We start from the raw sequence: 9918 nt of genomic DNA on the forward strand, positions 1-9918 counted from the left end.
AAGACATAATGAAGTGCTTGATATTAAAAAGAAAACTTAATTAAAGCCACAAGCAGCGATGAAAGGGCCCTCGCACCCAGGGCCACCACTACCCAGTGGCTTTAGTAAAACAGAGCACGGTGGGCAATATGCATTTAAGTATATACTGTAAATATAGGAGGACAACGTCAGTTATTTGTATTTGCCACACTTCCTGCTACCAGCTGATGGCGATATGACTATTGTCACGATCACCGTCCGTTCCTGTCAGTTCCTGGACTCCATTTCCCATAATCCTCCCTGCCAATCACATGCACACTCCACACCAATCACCTGTTGCCACATACAGTTTAGCACACTACCTGGACTATAAAAGACTCACACACACACCACCTGATTGCGAAGTCTTGATTTGCCCCGGTGATCAACTCTGAGCGTTTTCTTGTGGACTGTTTCCTGGTTTCTGTCGGATTGTTTATTCTTTGTGATTCTCTGCTGCCTGCCCTGAACCTTGCCTGTGTACTGGACTGTGTTTGTTTGCCGCCTGCCCTGATCTCTGCCTGTGACCCGATACTGTTTGTCTGCCGCCTGCCTCGACCCTTGCCTGTCCCTGTTTATGTTTTTGCCTTTGCCCCTGTCTACCTGTGTATCTACTATTCTTAATAAAGCTGCAAATGGATCCCCGCTCTGCCGACCCATCATTACAACTATAACATGTGAAGTTTGGGGCAGACAAACACCACAAAACAGACAACTTCCTGTATTGTGGTGTTAATCGCATACATTAGCACTAAGCCAAGTGTTGCATGATTTTACGTGTTTCTAGCATGTTTGGTACTTCATGGCATATTTAAATGTGTTTCAGGGAGTAAAGAACAGTGTAAAGCATGCCATTTCCTGTTGCCAACAGGTGGCGCTATGACTAACTGAATATTTGCATGTAGATATCTTCAGGCCATGACTCTTATCAAACATCTGAAGTTTGGGGCAGATTGGACATTGTATGCCTGACTTACAACAGCTCCCTGTTTCATGGCGAAACATCAGAATTTGTCAGGTCACCACGGATACGCCATTCAATGAAAACTCAAGATCTTTGCAAATTAACATCGCTAAGGACTTAAGATTAGACTGACCAAATATGATGTTGTTCTGATAGAAGCTCTAGGTTAAAGTAACTTAAGTACAACATGTGGAAATGTCAAAAACTGCAAAAATTTCGAAGAGACTTCTCTGTCTGACTTCCTGTTGGGTTTTCAGATTTTGCACCCGGGGACTTTTTTGTAGGTATTGGGCTGTGACATGTGTCTACTGAATTTCATACCTGTACATGAAACGTAGCGCAAAGGGCACTTAATTGAAATTTTGTAGGTGGCGCTATTGAGCCATTTTGCCACACCTAATTCTGAAACCCATATCAGACGTAAATGTTCACCACTTCTGATGCGTGTGCAAAGTTTCATGAGTTTTTGAGCATGTTTAGGCCCTCAAAAATACAATTAATTTTGGAGAAGAAGAATCCTCAATACAATGACTCTCATAATGAGAGGCAGCCTAGCAACACTCCACACTAAAATCAGTAGCCAAGGAGGCTCCCAGAGAGCCTAACAACTTAGCATACTACCCTACAACCTAGCCGAGCTCTAGGAGCGGAGGCCTCAGTATGATGACTCTCTAAATCGAGAGAGGGACCCAACAACGCCCCACGCTCAGGACATCTTGCAAGGAGGCTCACAGAAAGCCTTCAGCTTGCAACTGCTGTCCTAGCAGAGCTCTGGAGAGCGGAGGCCTCAGTAAGATAACTCTGTAACGAGAGGAGGCCTAGCAATGCTTGCGGTAGCCAAGGAGGATCACAGAGAGCCAAACCACTTAACCTATGGCTGAGCTCAAAAGACGAATACACTACGTCCTTCGCCTGTCAAGGAGGCTACATAACAGGGCCAGGAGCTTGACACAATAATGGGTGGAGCTCATTAAAGAGAGACCCTAACAACCTGGCAAAACTACCTGGTCCAAAAAGGATGAAAAACCTCTCCATGCAACAATTCTCGAGAGGATCACTAAGACCTGCTGCCCAAAACAGCTTCCCAAGGAGGCTTGATGGAGTCTAACAACTCGCACTGTTATGCAGGTGAAGCTCAAGGCAGCGGAGGCTAAAACAACTCTCTAATGAGATGAGGCCCACGGCCATCATAAAGGCAGTGGTCATGAGGCTCAAAAAGCTTAACCACTTAGCACCAATGCTCTAAATGGAGAGGAGGCCTAACTATGTCCTATACTCAGAACAGCTAACAGAAAGCCTAACTACTTGATGAATCTATTAGAGCGGATCTCTGGGGAGCGGAGGCCCCAGCAGAACAATTCTCTATAGAACAATTCTCTATAGGATGCCTAACGACACTTTCTTCTGAAAGCAGCGGCCAAGAAGGTTTGCAAAAAGCCCAACAACTCAGCACTACTACCTGCTGAGCTCTGGTGACAGAGCCCGAGCATGTCAACACTCTAAAGCGAGAGAAGGCTTCTATCAGTGTCCCATGCTCAGAACAGCTTTCTAAAGAGGCTTCGCAAAGCTAAACAACTCGTACATGCTGTTCAGGCAGAGCTCTAGGGAGCGGAGGCCTGAGAAGAATGAATCTCTATTACTAGAAGAGGCCTAACAACGCTTCACTGTAAAGGCAGTAGCCAAGGAGGCTCACAGAGAGCCTAGCAACCTAGCAAACTGCCAAGCTGAGCTGAGGGATTTTGGTCCACTCCTCTTTACAGATACTCTCTAAATCCTTAAGATTTCTTGGCTGTCACTTGGCAGCTTGAAGTTTCAGCTCCCTCCACAGATTTTCTATAGGATTAAGGTCTGGAGACTGGCTAGGCCACTCCATGACCTTAATGTGCTTCTTCTTGAGCCACTCCTTTATTGCCTTGGCAGAATGTTTTGGGTCATTGTCATGCTGGAAGACCCATCCATGACCATCTTCAGTGTTCTGGCTGAAGGAAGTAGGTTCCCGTCCGAGATTTTACGGTACATGGCCCCGTTCATCGGCCCCTCAATGGGGTGAAGTCATCCTGTACCCTTAGCAGAGAAACAGCCCCAAAGCATAATGCTTCCACCTCCATGATTGACTGTATGGATGGTGTTGTTGGGGTCATAGTCAGCATTTCTCTCCCTCCAAACACAGCGAGTTGAGTTGATGCCAAAGAGCTCAATTTTGGTCTCATCTGACCACAGCACTTTCTCCCAAGCCTTCTCAGAATCATTTAGATGTTCATTGGCAAATTTCAGATGGGCCTGTACATGTGCCTTTTTGAGCAGGGGGACCTTGCGGGCACTGCAGGATTTCAATCCATTGTGGCGTTGTGTGTTACCAATGTTTTTCTTGGTGAATGTGGTCCCAACTGCCTTGAGATCATTTACAAGCTCCTCCTGTATAGTTCTGGGCTGATCCCTCACCTTTCTTATCATCATCTTTACCCCATGAGGCGAGATCTTGCATGGAGCTCCAGACCGAGGGCAAATGATGGTTATTTTGTATTTCTTCCATTTCCGAATAATCGCACCAACAGTTGTCTTCTTCTCACCAAGCTTTTTGCTGATGGTCTTATAGCCCATTCCAGCCTTGTACAGGTCTACAATCTTGTTCCTGATGTCCTTTGACAGCTCTTTGGTCTTACCCACGGTGGTGGAGAGGTTTGAATGGAAGATACAGATTCTTTGGACAGGTGTCTTTTATACACATAACGAGCTGACATTAGGAGTACTTTCTTAAAGTGACGGGACTACTCTGTGTTTGACGGGCACATAATCTGTAGGAGGCAGAATTCTTGATGGTTGGTAGGGGATCAAATACTTAGTTCACTTGATCAAATGCTAATCAATTTATATAATGTGTTTTTTCTGGATTTTTTGGTTGATATTCTGTCTCTATCCATTAAAATAAATCTACAATAACAATTACAGACTCCTTGTTTCTTTGTAAGTGGGCAAACTTACAAAATCAGCAGGGGATCAAATATTTATTTTCCCCACTGTAAGACACACATATATATTAACTTAACAGAATATTTATTTAGGAAATTCTTTTCTTTTATTTAGGAAAATTTTTTTTTTTCTTTTTCACGTGTCACAATTCCACAATTCCAGAAGCATCTGGGGTGTGTCTGCGGTGTCCCCAGACAGGCTTGGGGACATCAGCAGAGGTGCTGGGGGTGCATGGAAATGATGAGCTGCTTCGGGGGCGACACATGACTGGCCTCTGGTTGCTGCCCCTGAACACCTGGATCCAGAAGTTTTTAACGACAGGCCATCCACAGCAAGAGCCTTGCTGTCCTGTCTGTAAATGATCCAGGCATTCATGAGGCTGACATCTATTGTGTATGCAAACATTCGCATGTACTACCTCTTGGATTTCATGGGGGTGCAGTAGAGGTGGACCAGCATGTCACTCTTGTCAGTGCCCCCCATGTTGGCATTGTAGCTCTTGATGACAGCAGGGCAGCTTACCTGTTTCTTCCTCTTGGTGTCAATGTAGTACCGGTAGACTGAGGATATGGGCTCCACCCCCAAGTCTGTTGACAGCAGACTGACAAGCTTGTTGTCCTTCCACCTGAGGGCCAGGATCCCATCATCATTGGTGACGTAGTCATGCATACCACAGGGAAGAGCCTTTTTCTCCATATCCTTGATGGACTTCAATGGAGGCTTGCCTATTCTGTTGTCCCTGGCTGTCCCCGTGTACCTGTAGTTCTTGTCTCTGAGGTACCGCACTATCTCCAGGCTGTGGTGGTGGATGAGGGCATGGTACTGGCCAGGACGGAGACTATCTGGCTGGTGACACCCATGGATTGTTGTTCAGACGTCATGCGGACACCGTGGGCCTCCAGTGTAGTTTTGCCCTTGTATAGCACCAGGCCATGAATAAAGCCATCCTCAGCAGCCCTGGCAAACAACTTGTCTGGCTTGTTCTTGATGTATTGCCCCAGGTTGCCAGCTGTCTTGCCTCTGTAGGCAACCATAACCTCATCCACAGACTGCTTGGGGGTCTGTGACTTACTCCTGAAGTCAGTAACCAGGAGGCTGAACAGTTGTCAGACTTTGAAGAATCTGTCGATGGTGCCAGGGATCTGGGTGTTGTCATTAAAGTAGACAAGCCTTCTCATCAGCCTGAACCTCTTAGACAACATAAGGTTTGCAACTTGAGGGACCCTGGTTTCCATTGCCCAGTAGTCATTAATGGAGGGCAGCTCAGAAATCCCCATGTAGAGCTGGATAGCCACAAAGGTCATCATCTCATCTTCAGTGGTGGTGAAGGTGGTGTTGAAGTTCTTCTGGGTTGCATACAAGCTGGTTTGGTATGTAATATGCTTGATTACATGGGGGCTGAAGTACCTGCTGAAGTAATTATTTCTCAATGAAGGAAAAATGCTGGTACTCAGCCAGGGCTTGGTTGTCCAGGTCAACCTTCTTCCAGGTGGTTAGCCTGACTGCTGGCTTCCCCTTCTTGGTGGGCCCCTTGGCTTGTGGTGCTGGCTGGTCGTAGCCCTCGTCCTCGTTCTCGTCATTGTTGTTGTCGTCATCATTGTCGTAGTCGTCATCCTCGTCCTCAAGCTCCTCCACTGCAGGCCGCACACACTTTCTCTTGGCAGAGGGGCCCATGTCACTCGGGCATGGAGTGTCCAGGTTGTGGGTAGGTGGGATGAAGTCGGGGTCTGCCACGTCATCGTCTTCCTCATCGGAGCCCTCATCGTCACTGATGGCGGGGTCAGCTGGCACAACAACAATCGGCCTCTTTCCATAGAATAGCCGAGTAGACAGCTGCAAAAGAAAAGTAAGTTAATTATGTAAGTTTCTGAGTCAGTAAAAGTAAAAGTTTTTAGTCAGTATCAAGCCCACTTTGAGTTATTTGTGAAGGAAAACAGTAACAACTAAGTGCAGATCTACTGAAAACAAAAAAATATTGACATATAAATTGTAAATATAGAATGAAAAAAAAAAGCACTAAGTACTGGTGGCACCACTTATTTTAGCAGTAATAAGGCTTACAGTATAAACTGGGTGAGTAGTAATAATTATAATAAAAGTAACTGTTATAAGTTAAACATATTTCACTATTTATGGCTTGATGATTTCAATAAATGGCTTTAGTTTCCTAATGGAACACTGTATAATGTTATACAAACCTGTGGCAACATCCAGCACACTATTGAGTACAATTGCCCTACGTTATAATGCATTAAGTGAAAAATAGCACTATAAGTACTGGTAGTACCACTTATTTTAGAAGTAATGAGGCTCACAGTAAAAATATATGCCAATATATGCCATTTAAGTATAATAAAACTGTTATAAGGTCATAAAACTGACCAAAATTACACATACAGTATTTCACTATTTATTGCTTGATCATTTCAATAAATGGTTTAAGTTTGTCACTGGATCACTGTATAATGTTATACAAACCTGTGGCAACATTCAATGCACTATTAAATACTATTGTCCTATGTTATAATGCATTATTTGTAAAAAATAATCTAAGTATGGCTTGATAGACGTAAATATGATCACAGTATTTTTCATGCCACAACGTTCACTAATTTCTAGAAATCCTATGCAAACAACATCTATCTCAACATTTAACACTCAACATTTCTATGCTATTTCCGTATTTGTGGGGGTAGGTAGGAGTGTAGATCCGTACTTCACAAATTCCGAAAAATGACACTGATGTTTGAAATCCCCCTGGCAACTCCTGATTGGTCAGATGTCTGATATTCGTTGATTGGCTGAGAGAAATCCATGTGCTTATACAAGCTCACAGAGAGACATGTAAATGCCATTGTGAATGTTCGATTAAGTTACCAAATACGGTTCTTCGCCCGATAATGGATTAACACTGCTAACAAAGCAGGGTTCAGCAACCACAGCTTCTGCTTACTGAACCTGCCATTCAGTAGAACAAAAAAATCCAAATAACCGGGTCAGAGCCTTCAATGAGGACGCCTCAGCTACTGAGAAATAGTAGGGAGGCATCAGCACATTCTCATGCTCATGCAATCCTTACACATTTCTGTAATAAAGGTTAAATGTGGGCTGAATATGGAATCCCTTATGATCTCTCTGCCACAGCATGGATAGGAAAAACAGAAGGCTCACAATAGCAGGGCAGTTATGTACAGACAAATTGTTTTCCACAAAAAATTTGACTCATGCAGCCAAAATCTAATCTGTCATTGGCGCAGGCTATAACTTCCCACAACTTCTAATTGTTATAATAATAATAAAAACAACTACAGCACCTTTCTGTCTCTAATTCCTCAGAATTAGATAACTAACAAAGAACAATAGTATATTTGAGTCAACATCAGGAGCCAAAAAAGGAAAATTTCCTGTTTTGCCTACAACTCCCATGTTCAAACCCACCTCTCCGTAATGCATCACTATGAGTGCCTTAAACTCCCTCAAGAGCCGAACGGACTTTTGCAAACACTAACTACTACCTTGAGAGTCAAACACGCTTGTGCAAACACTAACTACTCAGAGGAGAGCAGAAAGGAAAAAGCTCCTTACCTGTCTCTTGTAGTCAGTCTAGTGAATGCATCATACCTAGCATATCCAGCTTGCTCGAAGAGCACATCCACCCAAATGCACGTCCCACATCCCTCGAGAACAGGGACGACGCAAACAAAGCTTTTCATAGAGAAATCCTTTAAATGTGACATTCAGCTCCCTCAGGAGCTAAACACATGTGTTTCAACTCATGTACAAAAAAACGGTCTCCTGAAGACAAGAAAGAGGATGACGTATTTCACTGGTGCCCTTTTATATTTATGGTCGCACCAGTAATGACGTCATAGGCTACGGTCTGCCAATGTCAAGTTCGTTGTTGTGTTTAGACTCATGCTTCAGACACCGGATATGCCTGAGGCATTCCCCACAGCAACCCCTAGGGCAGGGGTTTTCAACTTTTTAGGACAAGCTCCCCCCTAAGTTTATCTAATTTTACTTGCGCCCCCCAACCAATGCGAACATCATTCATATATTACTTGATGCGTTCGAACATCATTGCTATATTACATAATATGCTGCATATAGTGTGCAAACCTCGTTTCTACACTAGATGCGAGTCACGCGACCTTTGTCGACACTGTACGCAACAAAGTGACCATTGCAAATCCACTTGTTCTTTGTGTCAAATGTATGTCAGAAATAGGCATCAGTTTACTGTCTGGGATTTTGTGTGTTGCATTGCGCCGCTCACAGCCGGTGTAGACAGGGTATTAGTTAAAAACTGAAACATTAAAAATATAAACAGCTTACCGACTTTAGAGTGACGGCTGAGTTAGTTTTTCATTCAGTTTAACCTTAGTTTTAATCATCTCTGGTATTCTTGATTTTTACAAGCCACCAGTCCATTTTGTTTTTAGTTGTTTTGCTCAAATTCAGTTGCACCAAACCTGCTGTAACCATAGCCAACGATTAGCTGGAAGAATAGTCAGATTGCCCCCTATAGTGGATGACTAAAGATTTGCTAGTAAAATCTCACATTTACAGCTGTTTCACTCAAGTGTATGCTTCTGAAATAACAGGTGCTCACGCCCCCCCTTAATGGGTTCTGGCGCCGTGCTAGGGGGTGTGCCCCACAGGTTGAAAACCCCTGCCCTAGGGGACACAGCACAGTTTTCGAAAGGGAACTAAGATGGATGCGTCTAGGAAAACCTTTTTTGTGCTTGCTCTTTCAGAATACAAACACATAAAGTGGTATTTTGCACATATAATGCTGAAGTATCAGGTCCACAAATAGAGGGTCAGGGATTTCTTATGAGTTTAAAAATGTGGGTTTTGTGGTGCAAAACGCTGGAAAAATAGTATATATCACAATTTTCAGAACATAAAAGACAAAAACTGCTATGCATGCGATCAAAAGGTAATTATATCATGGTAGAAGAAAAACATTTGGCAATTGTAAGAAATTGGCTGTGATGAACACGATATTTAAAAGCAGAGATTTTGTATGCAATGAAAATTTGCATGCAAATGTATGTCGGTGTTTCTGCAACTACGGGCACTTTTGACTCTCCCAATTTAAAAAAAAAATCAACCTCTATGAATTTCAATTTTAACCATCACAGTCTGTAATACATATAAAAAATGTACACAAAATTGAATGTAGACATTAAGATTTTAATCTGAAACATGTTTATTTTTTATGGTTTTCATCTCTTCTCCTTACCGCAACATTACAATAACGGTAATTTTATACACTTTTATTTTTTAATTTCTATAAAAATGTATACATTTACATAGTTACTTTCAAGATTTGTCCATTTTTGTAAATACAGATATTAAAAAATAATTTAAACTTAGGGGACTTTTATGATGTTCTTTATGCCATGGAAATTTTTGACGCTAACCTTAGATATCAATTGTTTTAATACACACCAAAGATAAAATATTTAGCTTTTTAGGACAAATACTTATATGCATTTTAATGTGTAAATCATCTCTACTGAATGGTTAAAATAATTTTTGCAAACAACAGTCTGATTAATAATTAAAATAAATCATTGCTGTGGTAATGACAGTTTGTGTCAGTAAGGACACAATGTTAATGACAATATGTAACCTTAACAATAGATTACTGTAGAGAAAAACAGTAACAGACAAAAACAGAAGGTATTTTGTCAAAGAGGTATTGCAGTAAAGACTGGGTTAAACTTGTTTCAAAAACTAATACATTTCTGTCATCTTATTAGATGAATTTGGTATCATCTAGGGTTGCAAAAATGGCATGCTTATATTTAGATTACAATATATCCCCTTGACAGGTGCCATTGTAATGATATAATAATGATATTCACACATGTCAGTGGTTTTAATGATGCGGCTTATCAATATTAATATACAGTATAAAACTTGAATTTGTCTCTACTGCAACGCAAGGTCTTTAC

This window comes from Ctenopharyngodon idella, chromosome 10, assembly GCF_019924925.1.
Source record: "Ctenopharyngodon idella isolate HZGC_01 chromosome 10, HZGC01, whole genome shotgun sequence".
In the NCBI taxonomy this organism is placed as follows: domain Eukaryota; kingdom Metazoa; phylum Chordata; class Actinopteri; order Cypriniformes; family Xenocyprididae; genus Ctenopharyngodon; species Ctenopharyngodon idella.